Source organism: Stegostoma tigrinum, chromosome 10 (assembly GCF_030684315.1).
Source record: "Stegostoma tigrinum isolate sSteTig4 chromosome 10, sSteTig4.hap1, whole genome shotgun sequence".
NCBI lineage: Eukaryota > Metazoa > Chordata > Chondrichthyes > Orectolobiformes > Stegostomatidae > Stegostoma > Stegostoma tigrinum.
The window spans coordinates 91,318,040-91,341,434 of NC_081363.1; the positions used below are offsets into that span (position 1 = coordinate 91,318,040).

Sequence of the window (23,395 nt, forward strand, 5' to 3'; positions counted from 1 at the left end):
CTGGGCACACTCCCTATGGTAATTAACACTGCACTTGCATACAACTCTCCTGTTCTATGGCTAGGGAACATATCCAACTGTAGCAAATGCCGGATAATCAGTCCACCATGCATCTATTTGTTGCTGCTTTTGAGCGAACATTTGAGTGAGATACTCAAATAAAAAAAAGAAAATAAATTATACTGATAACCAATTGCACAGGCCATCCACTTTTCACAAGAAGGAGGATCAGAGCTGCTGTAGGATCAAACATTTTCCAAAGAACAGGACCTTTGTCTGAATTCTTTGATCAAATTACAGCATCCCAGTGTTTGGCATAAATAAGGGAATCACTGCAAACACACAGAACTCTTTTAAAAAAAAAACTCTCCACTGGGGATGTACACATTGTGCATTCAATGATTTAACTTTCTAGGTTGGTGGATTTGAGGCTGCAAAATGTAATGCCTTCACTCGTATAAAATTCCTGAATGGTCACTGTACTGCTGTTTCAGTTGATAGAATGTGTAAGAATTAATTTTAATTTCAGGTTAATAGACAACAAAATACTTTTGACGATAAATGTGTGTTAAAGAGACAAAAAGCTGGAGAAACTCGGCAGGTCTGGAAATATCCGTGCAGACTGAAACAATGTTACCATTTTGAGTCCAATATAAGTTTATGTCTGATCTCCCGAGTTTCACAAGCATTTTCTCTTCACATTGGCTTCCTGTGTCGCATAGCAGAGGTGCCATGTCACAGCCAAGATCAATAACAAGTATGTACATACACCATAAAATCTTCCTCAGTGCTTCACATGGCATTGACACACATTAGTAACATATGTGCAGAGAATTTAAGGGATGATAGGACAGATTAATGGAATTGTTAGTAAGCAAACTGGATCACGTGCTTCACGGACAGTGGTCTTGAGAGTAAGAGCGGGGAGATTAGCTGAACGTTTAGCAAGCTCTGATTTTAGCCAAAATGTGATTGTCTCCACTTCTGACCCCAATAATCAGGAAGAATGTGAAGGGGCAGAGGAGATTTATCAGTATGAATTCAGCAAAGAATATCAAAGAGAGATCAGATTAGTGTGTATGATATTTATGATAGATTGAAATAAAGCAGAAGGAAACTGTTCGCAGTCACGTATTAAATAAGAGCGAAGGGTGCTGCCACTGAACCGCAAAAAATTAACTCTTCACGAGCTATTTTCTTTTCAATCTACGCACATATGTTATTACACACATCTAGAGCAGGATGGGGATTGACCTGGGGCCTCCTTACAATGCTTAACTATAAATAAAGAATAGAAATTTAGAGTAGATGATTCTAAGTATCACAGAGCTTTAGTCCTGTCTTACTCTTCAAGCTGCAACTCCTTGCTTCACACTACCACTGAAAACAAGTGACAATTAATTTCTCACTTTTTAAAAAAAGGGTTTGTATTGTGTTTGAGAGAGTTTAGTTTCCTGCTGTGGGATCTTGCCCAATTTTTGGGGCCCCGCTGTAAGATGCATTTAAAATATCGGATTGAATGCAGATTTTTATTCATGTCATCTGCCACTGGTTAGGTCAGCATTTATTGCTCATCCCTAGTTGCTGTGCAAAAGGTATTGAAATGCCTTCTTGAAACGCTGCAGTAGTTAGATTGTAGGAATACCAACATGCTGTTGGGAAGGGGTTCCGGGACTTCAACCCAGCCACACTAATGGAATGTTGTAGTTTCAAGTCAGGCTAGTGCGTGATTTCAAGGAAAATTCACATATGCTGATGTGTTTGCTGCCATTGTCCTTGCAGGTGGTAGAGATCACAGATAATAAAGTGTGAAACTGGATGAACACAGCAGGCCAAGCAGCATCTCGAGAGCACAAAAGCTGACGTTTTGGGCCTAGACCCTTCATCAGAGAGGTCTAGGCCCGAAACGTCAGCTTTTGTACTCCCGAGATGCTGCTTGGCCTGCTGTGTTCATCCAGCTTCACACTTTATTATCTTGGATTCTCCAGCATCTGCAGTTCCCATTATCTCTGGTAGAGATCACAGTTTGGAATATGGCATCATAGGGGCTTAGATTTATTGCGGTGCCTCTTGATGTAACAAATTGTCACATCTGCCACTTTGCGACAAATAGAAATAATTCAAAGGCATTTTCTTTAAAATCCTTCCAGAGCAACTCTGAGGAATAGCGCTGAAATGTAAGTTCTGATCAGCTGTTTTGACAAAAGGAAGTTCATTTCCTGCGCAGAGCACACACAAAAGCTTCTGAGGATCTTTTGCGGGTCAGATCTTGCCCTTCATATTTCTGCGTTAGGGGTTTTAACATTGTCAGCTGATGTTGCATGAGGCAGTTTTAATCATTTAACTGACTATAACTTGTAAATTGTATAGTTAAAGACCAGTTGAGTACAAAACAGTCATGCAACAAAAAGCTGCTCAGTTTAAAAGGGGGGGGTCAATTCACGTGACGAAGAAGTAACTGTTCGAAAGCTTGCGATTTTAGTCTTGGACCATAGCCTAGTGTCATGTGACGTCTGACTTAATATGAATGGAGCTCGCGTCCGTCCTGCAACCTTTCGGAGTGAATGAGGGCGGGTCAGTACTTCAAGCAATCGGAGTGAATGAGGGGTGGGTTCGTCGTGTAAACATTCGGTGTGAGTGAGGTTCGGGTTTTCCATGCAACTAAACGGAATGAGTGAGGGGCGGGGCCTTCCGGAAACCAATGGGCGCGAGTGAGGCGCGGTGTAATCAGCGCACGTGACTACCCTCCGGTGTGGAGAGATTGAAGGTTGGGTAAGTGCGGAAGTAAACATTTAAAAGGCATCTGGACGAACGTATGGGTAGGAAAGGTTGAGGAGGATGTGGGTAGGGAAAATGGAGTTCGCGTGGATCGGTTTGGGCCGAAGGGCCTAACTGTATCTGTGCTGTAGGAGTCTACAAAGGAGATAGTAAACAGTAGGCGAGAACGTGAGGCAGTTTAGAAACAGCTATTATTTATTAAAAGACTTTATAGACGCCCAGTTTCAATTGTCATTCTAAAATGTGAACATTCCGGGCCCGCGTTTGTAGCACATTGGAGGGGGGGAGAAGGGCTGTGGGCTTGAGGGCCTGACGCCTGTATTAGTGTGACCATTTATTGGGGACATTTTGTGCAGAAAGTATGCGGCCCGCTATCTTTATGTGGGGAGGGGGGGGGGCGGTAGCAACAACTGCAGATACTGGAGTTAGAGATAACATAGTGTGGATCTGGTTTGATCACAGCAGGGAGTGGGAATTTAAAATGTTGGTGACTGGGTAATATGTCCATCCTGTGCTGCCTCCAATGTCACAATGACATTACCTGCAAACTGGAGGAGCACTACTTCATATTCCACCTTGTGACCCTACAGCCTGATGGATTAAATATGGAATTCATCAGGTTTAAAACCTCCCACCCCTGGCCTCATACTGTAACTGTCCTTCACTCTCATCCTTGCCTCCTTGACCTGACACAACCTGTTAACCTTCTGTTTCCACCCCATCTGATTGACCAATCCCTATCTGCACTCACCTATCAGCATCTCACCAACCCACCTACCTTCCCCAGCCCTACTCCTCCCTCTATTTATTTCTGAGCTCCTTTCCCCCACTTCTGAAGAAGCATCCTAACTGGAAATGTCAACTTTCCTGCCCCACTGCTGACTCGCCTCCTGTGTTCCTCCAGATCCATACTGTGTCACCTTTACAGGGGCATGTTTTGCTGTTGTGGGTTTGGGTGCTCAGAAAGATAACTTTTACATAAACTGAAATCAAAATGGATATTTGTCCCTAGAGTACCATTTGTTGAAGAAGGGCCTAGGCCTGAAATGTCAGCCTTCCTGCTCCTCTGATGCTGCTTGGCCTGCTGTGTTCATCGAGTTCCACACCTTGTTATCTCAGACTCCCCAGCATCTGCAGTTCCTACTATTTCTGGATATTTGTCCCTTCTGGATTTCTGATCTGCACTGACAGTAATGGATTTTTATGCAAACTGTTCTTACAGGACCTTTTAAAAGTGACAGTTTTGCAGATGGGTGCCTCAAAAACATATTGTTTAGGGATCACTCGATCTATCAGGATTCAAATGTCATTGACCTTGTGTTTGCAAGAGATTCAGGTTTGTTTCTCTGTTCCTTACACACAAACAATTTTATATTGAGCAGGCAAAATCATGGAAGAGATTAGAAAACAGGAATGTGAATTTACAATTGAGTTGCTGAACTAGGAACATGGTATATGGAGACACTGTTGAGGTGAAGTGGTAGTCTCCCTACCCCTGGATCAGGAGGTCTGTGTTCATGTCCCACCTGCTCCAGACATGTGATAGCAGCTCTGATTGGTTCATTAATTTACTTTTCCTATATAGTGGGAGACAGGGTAGGAAGTATCATCATTGTCATGCCTGAAGCTGATAGAGGCAACAATGAGATTTTCAGAAATAGCCAACTCAATGCAGGGTCATCTGGTATCATCACTGCAATAATAATCCACAGACACAAGTAAAGTTGCTCTGACATGTTATTATGGAGTGTTTAGAGAGGTTAGTAAGTGCACACGCCACTCGAGCCTCCCAGGTTGCCTTGATCCACTACAATTCTCTACTGTCACAGTAAGTCTTTTGCAGACACCATCTCCCTGACACTCTCCAGGTCCTGGAACATGTCGGAAACATGGACACCTATATTAGACTCCAGTTTATTGACTTTGGCTCCACCTTCAACAACATAATACCAACAAAACCCATCTCCAAGCTCTGACCTAGGACTCCCTGCTCTGCAACTGGATCTGTGAGTACCAGACTCTCAGACTGCAATCAGTGAGGATAGCTGACAACAGCTATTCTACCCGAATCTTCAGCACCAGTGCCCCCCAAGGCTGCGTACTGAGCCCTTTACTATTACTCCTTATACACTCACAACTATGTAGCAAATTAAGCTTTAACTCCATTTACAAATTCACTGATGACACCACTGTAGTGGGACAGATCTCAAATAACATCAAGATGGAGTACAGGAAGGAGATAAACCGCTTAGTGGCATTGTGTAAAGACAACAATCTCTTCCTCTATGTCAGCAAAATGAAGGAGTTGGTCATTGACTCAGGAAGTGGTGTGGAGAGAGGCACAGTGGTTAGCACTGCTGCCTCACAGCACCAGGGACCCAGGTTCAATTCCAACCTTGCATGACTGACTATGTGGAATTTGCACATTGTTCCCATGGATACGTGGGTTTCCTCCGGATGCTCTGATTTTCTCCCACAGCCCAAAGATGTGCGGGTGAGGTGGATTGACTAGGCTAAATTGTCTGTAGTGTTAAGGGCGGGTGTAGATTAGGTGGCATATGGGAGATGCATCGGGGTGGGATGCTCCAAGGTTCACTGTGGACTTGTTGGGCCGAAGGGCCTGTTTCCACACTGTAGGGATTCTATGATTCTGTGAAGACACAACCTTGTCTGCATCAATGGTGCTGACATAGAGGTGCTGGTACAAACATTTTAGAACATATACCAACAGATTTAAAAATAGTTTTTTCCCTGCTGTTATTAGACTGATGAACCAATCTCTTGGTATATTCGAGTTGATCTTTCTCTGCAACTTCTCTGTAGCTGTAACAATTCTGCATTCTGTTCTATTACCCTTATTTACTTAGGTAACATGATTATATGGTTTAGCTAACAATAGCCAGAGAGTGGTGAATCAATGGAATTCACTGCCACAGAAGGCTGTGGAGGCCAGATCATTGAGTATAATTAAGATGGAGATAGATAGGTCCTTGATTATCAAGGGTTATGGGGAGAAAGTTGGAGAATGATAGATTTCTAAACTCCTGCCATGATTGAATAGCAGAACAGACCTGATGGGCTGAATGACCTTATTTTTGCTGCTATGTCTTATTGTCTTATCGTCTTAATACTTTTCACTGCATCTCAGTACATGTAACAACAATAAATCAAAGCAAAGTGCAAGAGAATATTCCAGGAGCAACATTTGGGAATACCTCAAAATGAACTGTCAACCTATTGAAGTGACAAAACCAGGCTGTTTCCATGTCAAAGAGCATTAGCAGCAACTGAGAGACACAGCCAAGATGTCCCACAACCAACAAAGCAGATTGAAGCTCTTCAGACCAGTCACATCTAGTCGTGAATGGCGATGGACAATTTAAACAACTAAGTTCAGGCTTCACAAATAATCTCATCCTTATTGATGAGGTTGCCCACCAAAATAGTCCAAGAGATGAGACTGAAGCACATAGGGAGCCGAGATTTGCATGCCTCTAAAGTTACACTGGTTAAATGTGGGAGGTGAGCCAGGAGTGTGTTCAGATTATTAAATTTATAGGTATCAAAGGAAATGATAAGAGTTTCATCAACAGATGAGCTGAGATAAGGTGGACTTGGGCGAAGTTACTGAAGTGTAAATAGCCGGTCTTGGTGAAGATGGAGTTACGTGACTGAATGCTTGTCTGTGGTGAAAAGGTTTACCATGGTTATGAATAGTCTGGTTCAGCCTCGATATTTACGAGGGAGAGAGATGGAGTCAATGACAGTCTCCCAGACTAGGTCCCTGCCTGTGATGAATGGCAGGGCTCTAGTTGGATGTTATGATGGTCCAACGGCTTTCATTGTTACTTTTTCAGTGTTGACCCCACACATTTTTCAAGATTTGTTCAGCTCAATTTCACAACCTGCCTTTGAGTTTTTCTAAGTTTTCTCTCTCATTCACTTTTTTTCTGTTTGATATCAATTTCACAGGAATTTAGAATGAGAGGATTTGCAGTCACAGTTATCCAAATCAAACACCACAGCATCTGACGGTATCATGCAGCATATTGACATGTGAGAACACCATTTGGTTTTGAACATGGAAGGAAAGACCACGGTTCACAGTGGAGAGAATCTGTACATGTATTCTGTGTGGAAAAAGCTTTCAGCCAATCATTAGACTTCTCAAAACATAAATACAGGCATCAAATGTAGAAACCATGAAAATGTGAGGGCTGTGGGAAGGGATTCTTTTCCCCATCAAAGCTGGAAACTAATTGGCGCAGTCACACCAGGGAGAAGCCGTTCACCTGCTCAAAATGTGGGAAGGGATTTACCCCGTTACCCCACCTACTGACACACCAGCGAGTTCATACTGGACAGCGACCTTTTAAATGTTCCCAGTGTTGGAAAGGATTCACTCAATTAGGTCATCTACTGACACACCAGAGAGTTCATACTGATGAGAAACCCTTCATCTGCACTCAATGTGGAAAGAGGTTCAGGCATTCGGACAGCCTCATTACATACCAGAGAGTTCACACTGGGGAGAGGCCATTCACCTGCTCCGACTGTGGGAAGGGATTCACTCAGTTAGGTACCCTGTTGACACACCAACGAATCCACACCGGGGAGAGACCATTCATCTGTTCCATGTGTTGGAAGGGATTCACTACCTCATCTCACCTGCGGAGACACCAGCGAGCTCACCATTGATGTCAGGTATTGAATTGTGCCGTTCCTGCTGCTGTTCATCAGGAGGGTCAGGTACCACTTAGAATTGCTCACTGTGAAGATCATAGTGCATAAAAGATGCACAAAATGCTTTGAACTGTCAAACATGTCAAGCCCTGTCAAGAAGTGACTCTATCAATGAGAGCACTTCCCTAAATAGCTTGCTATCTGCAACGTCGAGTCTTCAGTAATTGAACTGAATTTGTTTTCTCCTCTGTGCATGGGTATTTGTGGATACTGGTGAGCTGGCCTGGTAGGTGATGTGGAAATTATGCTGAGTGGACGTAAGCCTTAAATTGGTATCGTGAATGGGGGTAAGGAGAGGGGACTGGGTGAGATAGATGGATCGTGGCCAGAGTGACTGGATGAGTGATGGAGGAGGGTTTCTATTTTATTGCTTCATTTGATTTTTGGTCACAGTGCTGAAATCCAAGGCAGGCTGTCTGCCCCAGGCCACCTTGTGACCTGGCGGACTCATCCAGTGTTCCTGGGTCATTTTTCCGCTTTCCAATTGATCCCACTGCCTCCAGATTGACAGTGGAGAGCATGGCTGGCCAGAATTAAAGGGCAGAATCACAGTGCCGGGAATTCTCCCTGCATACTCGGCTTGGCAATAAGAATCCTGGCCTTGGATGTTACTTTATGCTGATGTTAATGATGTCTGTCACTAGGTTGAAGTTTAATATTCTGGATCTGTAACTGTTTAATATCTCCAGTAGGAAAATGCCTTCAACAACACTGTTGTAAAGTTAACCTAATAACCTGGTTCATTCACCGCACTCTTAGATGATCGGAGAATTGTTTGCAATGAAGGCATGCTCGTAAACACGCAAGAAATACAAATCTACAAGAATAAAAATGTTCTTCAGTTTGCATGACTGTCCGCTCCAAAATGTCTGTGCTTTTAATGTAAGTGTCCAAAAGTGCAAAACTGTAGTTAACAGTCTGGAATTCCTTTGTGGAAGTGGTTAATTAAGTAAACAAGGTGTGGAGCTGGATGAACACAGCAGGCCAAGCAGCATCTCAGGAGCACAAAAGCTGACGTTTCGGGCCTAGACCCTTCATCAGAGAGGGGGATGGGGAGAGGGTTCTGAAATAAATAGGGAGAGAGGGAGAGGCGGACCGAAGATGGCTAGAAGAGAAGACAGGTGGAGAGGACCGTATAGGTGGGGAGGGGATAGGTCAGTCCAGGGAGGACGGACAGGTCAAGGAGGGGGGATGAGGTTGGTCGGTCGGTGGGAAATGGAGGTGCGGCTTGAGGTGGGAGGAGGGGATAGGTGAGAGGAAGAACAGGTTAGGGAGGCGGGGACGAGCTGGGCGGGTTTTGTGATGCAGTGGGGGGAGGGGGAATTTTGAAGCTTGTGAAGTTCACATTGATACCGTATTGCAACTCCTCCACCCCTTTTACCTCCCTCTCGACCCCATCTGAAGCATCGATATCCTGGGCAACTAGGTGCCAATCATGCCCTTCCCTCAACCAAGTCTCAGTAATAACAACAACATCATACTCCCAGGTACCAATCCAATCCCTAAGCTCATCTGCCTTACCTACTACACTTCTCGCGTTAAAAACAGATGCACCTCAGAGCACCTGCGTCTTAGGGCACAAAAGCTGACGTTTCAGGCCTAGACCCTTCATCAGAAAAGGGGGATGGGGAGAGGATTCTGAAATAAATAGGGAGAAAGGGGGAGGCAGACCGAAGGTGGAGAGGAGACTATAGGTAGGGAGGGGATAGGTCAGCCCGCAGAGGACGGACAGGTCAATGGGGGGGATGAGGTTAGTAGGTAGGAAATGGAGGTGCGGCTTGAGGTGGGAGGAGGGGATCGGTGAGACTAAGAACCGGTTAGCGAGGCAGCGACGAGCTGGGCTGGTTTTGGGATGCAGTGGGGGAGGAGGGATTTTGAAGCTGGTGAAATCCACATTGATACCATTGGGCTGCAGGGTTCCCAAGCGGAATATGAGTTGCTGTTCCTGCAACCTTCGGGTGGCATCGTAATTGCACGGCAGGAGGCCCAGGATGGACATGTCGTCTAAGGAATGGGAGGGGGATTTTCCACTTGGTAACCCTGCAGCCCAATGATATCAATGTGGATATCACCAGCTTCAAAATCCCCCCTCCCCCCACTGCATCCCAAAACCAGCCCAGCTCGTCCCCGCCTCCCATCTGGATAATGATGGGATAGTGTGGGGGAGGGGCTTAGATTAGTTCACAGGTCGGCGCAATGTCAAGGGCCAAAGGACCTGTTCTGCGCTGTATTGTTCTATATTCTCTGTTCGATGTTCTAACCTGTTCTTCCTCTCACCTATCCCCTCCTCCCACCTCAAGCTGCACCTCCATTTCCTACCTACTAACCTCATCCCACCCCCTTGACCTGTCCGACCTACGTGGACTGACCTATCCCCTCCCTACCTCCCCACCTATACTCTCCTCTCCACCTATCTTCCCCTCTATCCATCTTCGGTCCACCTCCCCCTCTTTCCCTATTTATTTCAGAATCCTCTCCCCATCCCCCTTTTCTGATGAAGCGTCTAGGCCCGAAACGTCAGCTTTCGTGCTCCTAAGATGCTGCTTGGCCTGCTGTGTTCATCCAGCTCCACACTTTGTTAACTCGGATTCTCCAGCTTCTGCAGTTTCCATTATTTCTGCTCACTTCAGACCACCTGTCCTTTTGTGTTCATCATTTGCTCTCCGACTATTATTCCCATTAGTCACACTGACTCCATTATCTAGTACCCTACAGGCTTTAGTTACTACCTCCTTTCTGTCCAATATTTGGTTCCCATCCCCCTGCCACATTAGTTTAAAACTCTCCCCCACAGCATTAGCAAAAGCACCCCCAAGGACATTGGTTCCAGTCCGGCCCAAACAAATGAAGGCCGCTCCCGCTTGAGGTAATTCTTTTAAAGTGGGAAAAACTTACCTTCCCGGCAGCCTCCTGGTTCTCTCTCTCTCTCTCTCTCTCTCTCTCTCTCTCTCTCTCTCTCTCTCTCTCTCTCTCTGCCTCTCTCTCGCTCTCTGTCTCTCTTTCTCTCTTCTCCCGAATATCGGACGGAAACAAGCCCTTCGGTCCAACTAGTCCATGCATACCAATAATCCTAAACTAAACTGGTCCCACCTGCCTGTGCTTGGCCCATAGCTTTCCAAACATTTCTTAATCATGTACTTGTCCATATCCACCACTTTCTCTGGAAGTTCACTCCACACATGAACCACTCTCTGTAAAAAAGAAAAAAAAAATCCCCTAAAGTCTTTGTTCAATCATTCGGCTTTCATCTTAAAAAATATGTACCCAAGTATTGTAATTCCCCACCTTAGGGAAAAGACACCTGCCATTCTTCCTATCTATATCTCTCAAAATTTTATAAACCTCTATAAGGTCACTTCTCAATCTCCTACGCTTCAGTGGAAAAAGTCCCAGCCTATCCAGCCTCTCCTTATAACTCCACCCCTCCACTCCAGGCAACATTCTTGTAAATTTCTTATGAGCCCTCTCTGGCTTAATAATTGTCCATCCTCCAACAGGGTGACTGGAACTGGACACAGGCCTTGCCAATGTCCTGTAAAACCTCAACATAATGTCCCAACTACTATACTCAAAAGGTCTGAGCAATGAAGGCAAGCATGCTAAACACCTTCTTAAATATCTATACGTGATGCAAATTTCAAACGCCTAGGTATCGCTGTTCTGGCTCAGAAATTACAAGTATCTCTGGAAGTGGAGTTGAGACAAAAGAAAAACAGTGACAATTCACAGCTGACCTTGAAGAGACCTCGTTGTCAGAACTACATACAGTCACGGATCAGGTCAGTGGTTTTAACTTTTTTAAACACAAATCTTCATTTTCTTGGAAATAATGAGTATGTGTTGAGGGTTTTTTAAATTATTGTCTTACCGAGATTCGGATGTTGATTGTTTTCTTCTAAGTAAAAGACACAGGAATTAAGTTATCTTAGAGTAGTGTTTTTACAGCAGTAGAAGCGAGCCCTTTTTTGGGTCTGTAGATTGTAAAGGTACAAGTTGGCCTAACATAGAGTGGTGTGCTGTTCCTGTCAGATGTGGGCAATTAGGGAGACTTTCAATGATCTAGATGATTATGTCTGCAAGAAGTTCAGTTCCAAATCCCATTGGATCTAATGGATCAGTTGAAGTGGCAGTTAGAGGCAGTGTAGAATTTACAGAAGTCAGAGGGTGTGATAAATGGCAGTTTCAAATGGTAGGGTACTGCAGACACTGTCAAGTAGATGGGTTACCTCCAGGAAAGGTAGGAGAGGTAAGCAGGTAGTGCAGGACTCTCCTGTGACAATACCCATCTCAAACAAGTATGCTGCATCTGCATTGGAAAATGTAGGGGATGATGGACTCCAATAAATGTAACACTGACAGCGAGGTTACTGGTGCCATGACTGGCTCTACTGTAATGAGGGTTGTATCAGGTTTCAAGTGATCAATTGTGATAAAAGAGACTGTGTCACCAGGGGCACAAACTGACGTTTCCGTGGCTAGCTTCTAACAGATATTAGAGAAACAAGGCTCAGGAATGGAGGAACTGGCAGCTTAATATTTCAGAGTACAGATGTTATAGGAAGGATAGAAAGGGTGGCAAGAGTGGAGAGGGAGTGGCGTTTTTGGTAAGGGATAACATTATAGTTGCACTTCAGGAGGATATTCCTTGGAGTGCGTCCACTGAAGTTATTTGGGTGGAACTGAGAAATAAGAAAGGGAATCATTACCTTATTGGAATTGTACTGTAGAACTTCCCACCCTCCTGCGTCAATAGTCAGTGGGAAATTGAGAAGCAAATTTATTAGGAGATCTCAGTTATCTGTAAGAATAATAGTTTGTAATGCTTTTTAACTTTCTAAACTAGACTGGGACTGTCAGAGTGTTAAGGGCTTGGATGGAAAGGAATTTGTTCAGCTTAGTCAAAAAAGTTTTCTTATTCGGTCTGTAGGATGTACTTACTAAAGCAAAACTTGATCTTCTGTTGGAAAATAAGGAACGACATGTAACTGAGTTATTAATGGGGGAGCACACTGGGACCAAAGATCACAATTCTATTAGTTTTACAGTAGTGACAGAAAAACATAGAACGTAGAACATTACAGCACAGTACAGGCCCTTTGGCCTTCAATGTTGTGCCGACCTGTCATACCAATAGGATAGACCTGATCTAAAAGTTAAAGTTCTAAATTGGAGGAAGGCCAATTTTGACAGTATGAAGCAAGAAGTTTCAAAATTTGATTGGGGGAGACTATTCACAGGTAAAGGATGACTGGAAAATGGGATCATATGAACATAAGAAATAGGAGCAGGGGTTGGCCATCTGGCCCCTCGGGCCTGCTCCATTACTCAATAAAGTCACGGCTGATCTTTTCATGGATTCAGCTCCACTTTGGGGCAGCACGGTGATGCAGTGGTTGGCACTGCTTCCTTACAGTGCCAGGGACCCAGGTTCAATTCCACCCTTGGGCAACTGGCTGTATGGAGTTTGCACATTCTCCCCCTGTCTAAGTGGGTTTCCTCCTGGTGCTCCGGTTTCCTCTCTCAGTCCAAAGATCTTCAGGCTAGATCGTTTGGCCATGCTAAATTGTCTGTAGTGTCCTGGAATGTGTAGATTAGGTGGGTTATAGGGGAGTAGGTCTGGGTAGTCAGTGTGGACTTGTTGGTCCAAAGGGCCTTTGTCCATACTGTAGGGATTCAATGATTCTTTCCTACTTGCTCACCATAACCCTTAATTTCTTCACTGTTCAAAAATCTATCTTTGCCTTAAAAACATGCACGAGGGTAGCCTCAACTGCTTCACTGGGCAGGGAATTCCACAGATTCACAACCTTTTGGGTGAAGAAGTTCCTTCTCAATTCAGTCCTAAATCTGCTCCCCCTTATTTTGAGGCTATGTCCCCTAATTCTAGTTTCACCTGCCAGTGGAAACAACCTCCCTGCTTCTATCTTATGTATTCCATTCATAATTTATATTTTTTCTGTAAGATCATCCCTCATTCTTTTAAATTCCAATGAGTATAATCCCAGTGTACTTAATCTTGCCTCATAAACTAACTTTCTCAATTATGTAATCAACCTAATGAACCTTCTCTGCACCCACTCCAGTGCTAGTACATCTTTTCTCAAGTAAGGAGACCAAAACACAGTGCTCTGGCTGTGGGCTCCCCAGCATCCTATACAGCTGCAGCTGTATAAAACCTCCCTGTTTTCAAACTCTAGCCCTCTAACAAGGAAGAAAAATATTCCATTTGCCGCCTTAATTACCTAGTGCACCTGCAACATAACCTTTTGTGGTTCATGTTCAAGGACACCCAGCTCCCTCAGCATAGCAGCATGCTGCAATTTTTTACCATTTGAATAGTAGCCCAGTTTGCTGTTATTCCAACTAAAATTGATGACTTTACATTTACCACTGTTGTACTCCATCTGCCAGACCCTTGCCTACTCACTTAACAGATCCATATTTGTCTGCAGACTTTCAGTGTGCTTTGCATCTTAGAGTCTTCTGCAAACTCTGACATGCTACACTTGGTCCCCAACTCTAAATTATCTCTGTAAATGGTACACAATTGCAGTCCCAACACTGATCCCTGAGGCACACCACCAGCTACTGATTGCCAGCCAGAAAAACACCCATTTATCCCCACTTTTTTCTTTCTGCTTTTTAACCAATCAACTCTCGATATCAATATGTTGCCAATAACACTGTGCACCTTTATCTTACGCAGCAGCTTTTTATGCAGTATCTTGTGGAATGCCTTCTGGAAATCTAAATACACCTCATCCACCAGTTCCCTGTTGTCCAATGCTTTCATAATGTCCTCAAAGAATTTCAATAAATTATTAAACTGCCTTTCATGAACCCATGCTGCTTCTGCCAGATGGGACAATTTCAATCCAGATGTCTTGCTGTTTCTTCCTTAATGATAGATTCAGACATTTTCCCCACTACAGAAGTTAAGCAAATGAGCCTATAGATATCTGCCTTTTGTGTACCTCCTTTTTTAAACAATGGTGCCACATGTGCTGTGTTCCAATCTGCCGGAACCACCCCAGAGTCCAGAGAATTTTGGTACATTGCCAGAAGCATATTCGCTATTTCCCTACCATGTTTTTTAGCTCCAGGAGAATTGTTTACCTTTAGCCTGATTAGATTGCCCAACACTGCGTCTTTGGTGACAATGATAATTTCTAGGTCCTTGGAAGTCAGTGGTGAGTGGAGTTCCACAGGGCTCTGTCCTTGGGCCTCTACTGTTTGTAATTTTTATTAATGACTTGGACGAGGGAATTGAAGGATGGGTCAGCAAGTTTGCAGACGACACAAAGGTCGGAGGTGTCGTTGACAGTGTAGAGGGCTGTTGTAGGCTGCAGCGGGACATTGACAGGATGCAGAGATGGGCTGAGAGGTGGCAGATGGAGTTCAACCTGGATAAATGCGAGGTGATGCATTTTGGAAGGTCGAATTTGAAAGCTGAGTACAGGATTAAGGATAGGATTCTTGGCAGCGTGGAGGAACAGAGGGATCTTGGTGTGCAGATACATAGATCCCTTAAAATGGCCACCCAAGTGGACAGGGTTGTTAAGAAAGCATATGGTGTTTTGGCTTTCATTAACAGGGGGATTGAGTTTAAGAGTCGTGAGATCTTGTTGCAGCTCTATAAAACTTTGGTTAGACCGCACTTGGAATACTGCGTCCAGTTCTGGGCGCCCTATTATAGGAAAGATGTGGATGCTTTGGAGAGGGTTCAGAGGAGGTTTACCAGGATGCTGCCTGGACTGGAGGGCTTATCTTATGAAGAGAGGTTGACTGAGCTCGGTCTCTTTTCATTGGAGAAAAGGAGGAGGAGAGGGGACCTAATTGAGGTATACAAGATAATGAGAGGCATAGATAGAGTTGATAGCCAGAGACTATTTCCCAGGGCAGAAATGGCTAGCACGAGGGGTCATAGTTTTAAGCTGGTTGGTGGAAAGTATAGAGGGGATGTCAGAGGCAGGTTCTTTACGCAGAGAGTTGTGAGAGCATGGAATGCGTTGCCAGCAGCAGTTGTGGAAGCAAGGTCATTGGGGTCATTTAAGAGACTGCTGGACATGTATATGGTCACAGAAATTTGAGGGTGCATACATGAGGATCAATGGTCGGCACAACATTGTGGGCTGAAGGGCCTGTTCTGTGCTGTACTGTTCTATGTTCTATGTTCTATGTTCTTACCTGCCATTGCTTCCATAGAGTATGTTAGTGTGAAGGACAAAGCTGTTAGGTATAGAGAATGTTGGATGATGAGAGAAATTGAGTCTGGTCAAGAAAGAAGGAGGCATATGTCAAGAATAGACGACTGGGATCAAATCATTCCTGAGAAGACTATAAGGGTCGTAGGAGTATACTCGAGAGTAATCAGGAAGGCAAAAATGGCGCATGAGATAGCTTTGGCAAATAGGGTTAAGGAGAATCCAGAAAGATTCTACAAATACATCAAGGACAAAAAGAGTAACCAGGCAGAGAATAGGGCCTGTTAAAGATCAAGAAGACAATGTATGTGTGGAACCACAAAAGTGGGAGAAATACTATATGAGTATTTCTTGTCAGTTTTTACTGTTGAGAAAGGTATGGAAACCAGAGAATATGGAGAAAGAAATAGTGACATCTTGAAAAGAGGTGGCAGTTCTGGACGCATAAAGGTAGATAAATCGTTGGGACCTGGTGTATCCCAGAACTTTGTGGGAAGCAAGAGCAGTGATTGCTCAGCCCCTTGCTGAAATATTTGTATCAGTAGCCACAAGGGAAGTGTTGGAAGACTGGTGCCATTATTTAAGAATGGTGGTAAGGAAAAGTTGGGGAACTACAGACCCGTGAGCCTGAAGTCATTGGTGGATAAATTGTTTGTAGGAGATTTTGAGTGACAGGATTTACATGCATTTGGAAAGGCAAGGAACGTTTAGCAATAGTCAGCATGGCTTTGTGCATGGAAATCGTGGCTCACAAACTTGAGTTTTTTGAAGGAGTGACAAAGGTAGAGCGGTGGACTTTGTCTATATGGACAGATAGATTGGTTAGCAATGCTATACGTTATGAGCTACAGAGCGAGCTAGTCGTTTGGATACAAAATTGGCTTGAAGGTAGGGGACAAAGGGTGGTGGTGGAGGGTTGTTTTACAGACTGGAATCTCATGACTAGAAGTGCCACGAGGATCGGTATTGAGACCATAGCTCTTTGTCGTTTATATAAATGGCTTGGATGTGAATACAAGGGGTATTGTTAGTAAATTTGAAGATGACACCAAAATTGGTGGTGTAGTGGACAATGAAGAAAGTTATCTCAAGAGTAGTATGGGACCTTCATCAAATGGGCCAATGAGCTGAGGAGTGGTAGATAGTGTTTAACCTCAATAAGTGTGATAAATGTGAGGTGCTACGTTTTGATAAAGCAAATTAGGGCAGGACTTATTCAGTTAATATTAAGGTCCAGGAGAGTGTAGCCAAATAAAGACACCTTGGAGTGCAGGTTCATAGTGCCTTGAAAGTGGAGTAGAAGGGGTAGTGAAGAAGACATTTGGTATGCTTACCTTTATTGATCAATGCATTGAGTGTAGGAGTTCGAGGGTCATGTTGCAACTATGGAGGACATTGGTTGCGCCACTTTTGGACTACTGCAGTTAGTTCTGGTCTCTGTGCTATAAGAAAGACGTTGTGCAACTTGAAAGAATTCAGAAAAAATTTACAAGGATGTTGCCACAGTGAAGGGTTTGAGCTAAGGGAAGATGTTGAATAGGCTCGGGCTATTTTCCCTGGAATGTTGGAGGCTGGGGGGTGACCTTATAGAGGTTGACAAAATCATGAGGGGCATTGATAGGGTGAATAGCCAAGGTCTTTTTTCCCAGGGTAGGTGGGTCCAAAACTAGAGGGCATAGCTTTTAAGATAAGATGAAGAGTGAATGATTTAAAAGGGACCTGAATTGCAACTTTTTCAGAGTGTTGTGTGTGTATGGAATCAGCTGCCAGAGGAAGTGGTGGAGGCTGGTACAATTACAACATTTAAAAGACATCTGAATGGGTATATAAATTGTAAGGGTTTAGAGTGATGTGGGCCAAATGCTGGCAAATGGATATTTGGGATAACTGGTCAGCACGGATGAGTTGGACTGAAGGGTCTTTTTTCTGTGCTGTACATTTTTATGATTCTAATAAAGATGGGTTTCTGTTTTGTGGTGAGGTAGCAGAAGCTCAGAAGGTTAAGCAGCAATTCAATTATTCCAGTTGCAGATTTGTTCCAGGATATTACATTTGCAGAGAGAGACAGAAGTTATTAACATGGTCACAATCTTTGGTGACCACTTTCAGGTAACTGGCAAACAATGCAGGGTGAATATGTGGATATTATTTTACTCAGTAAGTTCTGAGCATCTGAAACAGCCTGCAGTGCAGCTGGATGCACATTCAGCAGTCATTCTCAAAAGATATTTGGAATTTACCTTATTCAGGAAACGTCTGGAGGGCTATGGGCAAATGGCAGGGGAGCTGGGACAGATTTGCAGCATCACCTGAGGGAGCGAGTATAGCCCCAACTGACCGAACACCCGCTCTGCTGTGTGAGACTGCAAATGCACCATGGACTGAGTAATGAAGCTCATCCGAGGGCAGAGAGAGAGATGTTCCCGCCACTCACCTCTAACCACACAATGGAGTCCGGCTGATTGATGGCAGCTCCACAACAATAGGAGGAGAGTGGGTATGGCTGGTGGACCAAGTGGCACGGACTGGTCCTCCTACCAATCAGTGAATGGGACAGACCAGCAGGATGACATGTGACCATGAACCTGCCGGCACAGTTGGGATGGAAAAATGTCTTTCGTGGTGGGGTCGGATTGTAGATGGCGCAAGTGTCGGAGGATGATGCATTGTATCCGGAGGTTGGTGGGGTGGTATGTGAGGACAAGGGGGATTCTCTTTTCGCAGTTATTGCAGGGGCGGGGTGTGAGGGATGAGTTGTGGGAAATGCGGGAGACTTGGTCGAGGGCGTTCTCGACCACTGAAGGGGGGAAGTTGCGGTCCTTGAAGAACGAGGACATCCGGGATGGACGAGAGTGGAGATGCGGCGGAGGTGAAGGAATTGGGAATAGGGGGTGGAATCTTTGCCGGAAGGTGGGTAGGAGCAGGTGTATTCTAGGTACTGTGGGAGTTAGTGGGCATGAAATGGACATCGGTTTCCACGTGGTTGCCTGAGATAGAGACAGAGAGGGCCAGGAAGGTGAGGGATGTGTTGGAGATGGTCCAGGTGAACTTGAGGTTGGGGTGGAAGGTGTTGATGAAGTGGATGAACTGCTCGAGCTCCCCTTGGGAGCACGAAGCAGAGCTGATATAGTCATCAATGTAATGGACGAAGAGGTGGGGTTTGGTGCCAGTGTAGGTGCAGAAGAGGGACTGTTCTAAGTGTCCTACAAAGAGGCAGGCATAGTTGGGCCCATGCGGGTACATGTCTGCCTTCCGGAGAGAACACTCTCTCCGGGACTCCCTTGTCCGCTCCACACTCCCCTCCAACGCCACCACACCTGGCACTTCGCCCTGCAACTGCAGGAAGTGCTACACTTGCCCCCCACACCTCCTCCCTCACCCCCATCCCAGGCACCAAGATGACTTTCCACATCAAGCAGATGTTCACCTGCACATCCGCTGAACCTATTGTGGCTTCCTGTACATTGGGGAAACCAAACAGAGGCTTGGGGATCGCTTTGCAGAACACCTACGCTTGGTTCGCAGTAAACAAATGCACCTCCCAGTCTCGAACCATTTTAACTCCCCCTCCTATTCCTTAGACAACATGTCCATCCTGGGCCTCCTGCAGTGCAATTATGATGCCATCTGAAGGTTGCAGGAACAGCAATTCATATTCCGCTTGGGAACCCTGCAGCCCAATGGTATCAATGTGGATTTGACAACCTTCAAAATCTCCCCCTCCCTCCCACTGCATCCCAAAACCAGCCCAGTTCGTCCCTGCCTCCCTAACCAGCTCTTCCTCTCACCTATCCACTCCTCCCTACCTCAAGCCGCACCTCCATTTCCTACCCACTAACCTCATCCTGCCCCCTTGACCTGTCCGTCCTCCCCGGACTGACCTATCCCCTCCCTACCTCCCCACCTATACTCTCCTCTCCACCTATCTTCTCCTCTATCCATCTTCGGTCCGCCTCCCCCTTCCTCCCTATTTATTTCAGAACCCTCTCCTCATCCCCCTCTCTGATGGGTCTAGGCCCGGAACGTCAGCTTTTGTGCTCCTGAGATGCTGCTTGGCCAGCTGTGCTCATCCAGCTTCACACTTTGTTATCTCAGAGTCTCCAGCATCTGCAGATCCTATTATCTCTGTTCACTGAGTGTAGTCGGAGAAGGGGCTTGTATGGGAGCGACAGCGGAGACCAGGAGAAAAATGGAGGTAATGTGAACTTATTTTTAAAATAAGCATCCGGTGTAGGCCGCTAGACCCGAATTAGAAACTCTCAGGCTTGAACAAAGAAGGCCTTGCAGGCCTCAGGTGGTGAGCGGCCTGAACTACCACCGCCATCTTTATTAGGTACAAAGTGCAGCAGTGCGCATGCACTTGTTTTCTCTGTGGGGATGAGGCGACTTAAAGAGGAGGATTTATGCAGCAAACTGAAACCAAGATAAAATGTTTGTCTGTTCTAGAATTCTATCCAGGGATGATAGTGATTAACTGTGTTGAACAGGATATTAATGGGGAATAATTTGCAGACCAGGATTTCAAAATAGAGTCAGCAGAATCATCAGAATGTGAGTATCATTGACATTTAATTGTGGAAGGAAAAGAGTTTGTTGGATCTGCCTGGAAGGAAGATATCTCCGATATGTTTCTGTAAGACCATAAGACATAGGAGTGAAAGTAAGGCCGTTCGGCCCATCAGGTCCACTCCGCCATTTAAATCATGGCTGATGGGCATTTCAACTCCACTTCCCTGCACTCTCCCCGTAGCCCTTGATTCCTTTTGAGATCAAGAATTTGTCGATCACTGCCTTGAAGGCATCCAACGTCCCGGCCTCCACTGCACTCCGTAGCAATGAATTCCACAGCCCACCACTCTCTGGCTAAAGAAGTGTCGTCTCATTTCAGTTTTAAACTTACCCCCTCTAATTTTAAGGCTGTGCCCACAGGTCCTAGGCTCCCCGCCTAACGGAAACAACTTGCTAGTGTCCACCCCTTCTAAACGATACATTATCTTGTAAGTTTCTATTAGATCCACCCTCAACCTTCTAGACTCTAATGAGTACAACCCCAGGATCCTTAGCTGTTCACCATACGTTAAACCTACCATTCCAGGGATCATCCGTGTGAATCTCCGCTGTACATGCTCCAGGGCTACTATGTCCTTCCTGAGGCGTGGGGCCCAAAATTGGACACAGTATTCTAAATGGGGCCTAACTAGAGCTTTATAAAGCTTCAGAAGCACATCGCTGCTTTTATATTCCAACCCTCTTGAGATAAACGACAACATTACATTCGCTTTCTTAATTACGGACTCTACCTGCAAGTTAACCTTTAGAGAATCCTGGACCAACGCTCCCAGATCCCTTTGTACTTCTGCTTTGCGAATTATTCTCACCATTTAGAAAATAGTGCATGCCTGTATTCTTTTTTCCAAAGTGCAAAACTTCACATTTACTCACATTGAATTTCATCAGCCATTTCCTGGACCACTCTCCTAAACTGTAAATCTTTCTGCAGCTTCCCCACCTCTTCAGTACTACCTGCCTGTTCACCTATCTTCGTATCATCGGCAAACTTCGCCAGAATGCCCCCAGTCCCTTCATCCAGATCATTAATGTATAAGGTGAACAGCTGCGGCCCCTGCAGGACACCACTCGTCACCGGTTGCCATTCCGAAAAAGAGCCTTTTATCCCAACTCTCTGCCTTCTGTCAAGTTCTAAGTTGAAAAGCAGCAAGATATTCAGTTTCGTAGTTAGACTCCACTTGTGGTTTGTGTTCACTTGTAGGCCCTGCAGCTGAGGAAGGACATGTTGGGCTGAGAGGGTGGCACAGATTTATCCCAATAACACCTTGTCTCTTTGAAATGACTGTCATAGTTTGTGACAGTTTCATACTTAATGATTTTACCTCATAAATTCTTCATTCACAAATATCTATAAGATTTGTTTTAAAGTCCCTTTCACATTCCAGATCTTGATGACTCTATTGATCCTAAAACTGCCGAGCCCTCATTGAGTCTGGAGGGCATGATGTGGAGCTGCTGATGTTGGACTGGAGTGGACCAAGTCAGAAATCACATAATACCAGGTTATAGTCCAGCAGGTATATTTGAAAACACAAGCTTTCAGCATCTTATTCCTTCTGCAGGTGTTAGTGAGAGAGATTGTATCGGACACAGAATTGATAAATAAAAGATCAAAGGGTCACACCACTAATGAGGATGTACTAAAGAAGCCTAAGATGCTTTTAAATTTTTAATCAGTTAGAAGGTTTTCATCAAATAGGTGTATGTAAATCCCTGAATTTCTTTGAAGTCACTGTCCAGGCAGAAGTAAAGGTTTTATCAGTGTAATGAGGTGACATTTTAGGTCAGATAATGCATGTTAGGTGTGAGGCCTTGTCTAAAATCTGTTTGTGGAGAGTTATAAAGGGCTGAGTTGAAAGATGAAATTCTGTTCCGAGTCCTACTCCTACTGAGCATCATTGGAACAGTGCAGGAAGCTGAGCCAGAGGAGGTGTGAGCAGACAATTAAAATGACAAGGATCAATGAGATTGCTTTGGAATTGGGTGAAAACAAAGAGTTAGGTGAGACAAGAAGGTAAAGCTGAAAGACCGAGTGTGGTGCACAGTCTCAGCTTGGACAGTTCAGAAAGTGACATGGTCCTAATGGAAACAAGCAATGACTAATAACTGCAGAGCATTTTCTTACAGTTTAAAAGTACAGTATATCAGCTTATGTAAAGTGAGGTGCTGTTGATTATAATAGAAGTGTTTGAAACAAAAGAAAATCCTAGCTCAATTAAATTTTCTTAAATATTGTAACTGAATTAATCTAGATAGAAATCGTGACAAGAGAGTACCAAAATGTCAGCTTTCCTGCTCCTAAGATGCGGCTTGGCCTGTTGTGTTCATCCAACTCTACACGTTGTCATCTCAGATTCTCCAGCATCTGCAGTTCCAACTATCTCTGAAACAATTTTAACCCCAGTGCGAAGCCTCTTCTAAGGATGTCTTCCCTGCAGAAGTTACCCTCCTCCCTCCGGAAAAACCTCAGTGGATCTCTCTCCCACTGCAACTCTCTCGTAATCTCTTTGACCTTGAAACTGCTTGACCACGTCCTGAAGCAAACCAGGTACTACAGCCACATCATCTTTCTTAGTACCTGCCTACAGAACTAGATCATCCCGAATGGACTACAATCCACATTCAAGCCTTCCCAATTTAGCCCCAACTGTGACAATATCCACATTCAGAACATTGAGACTCTTCAGAAGCGTTTCTCTCTGCGACACCTGAAACACACGCTTGCAGCAGTGCACTGGCATCTCCAGGCACTACAATTAAGCCTATCCCAGCTCAGAGCTTCCCTCTCCCAGACCTGCAATGGACCTCTCCTGCTTTGTATTCTTCGTGGAATCCACAACCTGAACTCTCAATTCTACTCAGCTTCAGTGGACACAAAAAAAATAAGTACAGTAAATTTACTGGTGCCTACCACCTAAAACTGGCTTCCTCCATCTCCCAAAACCCCAACCCTACCCAGGACCTTCCCCACAATGTGTTCGCTGCCATTGGCCATGTGGCCACTGTCAGAGCAACCACCGATGACGTCACATCCTCCGCTGTCAGATACACCGCTTTCAAGACAGTGAATGTCACTGCCTCCATTTCCGAGTCCAACACCA

General features: G+C 44.8%; 1 protein-coding gene across 6 annotated transcripts in view; it reads left to right on the forward strand.

Annotated features, from left to right (window-relative positions):
• LOC125455762 (zinc finger protein 3-like) overlaps positions 1-23,395 on the forward strand; it is a 74,503-nt gene that overhangs the window by 22,754 nt on the left and 28,354 nt on the right. For 2 of the 6 annotated variants that reach the window (XR_009446265.1, XR_009446264.1), the window contains 3 exons: positions 11,171-11,300; positions 17,975-21,811; positions 22,547-22,979. The gene's annotated coding sequence lies outside the window, so the exon portion shown is untranslated. Of the gene's footprint in view, positions 1-6,750; positions 8,375-11,170; positions 11,301-17,974; positions 21,812-22,546; positions 22,980-23,395 lie in introns of those variants that run through there. The other 4 variants (XR_007248302.2, XR_009446267.1, XR_009446266.1 and 1 more) reach the window with 3 other exon arrangements.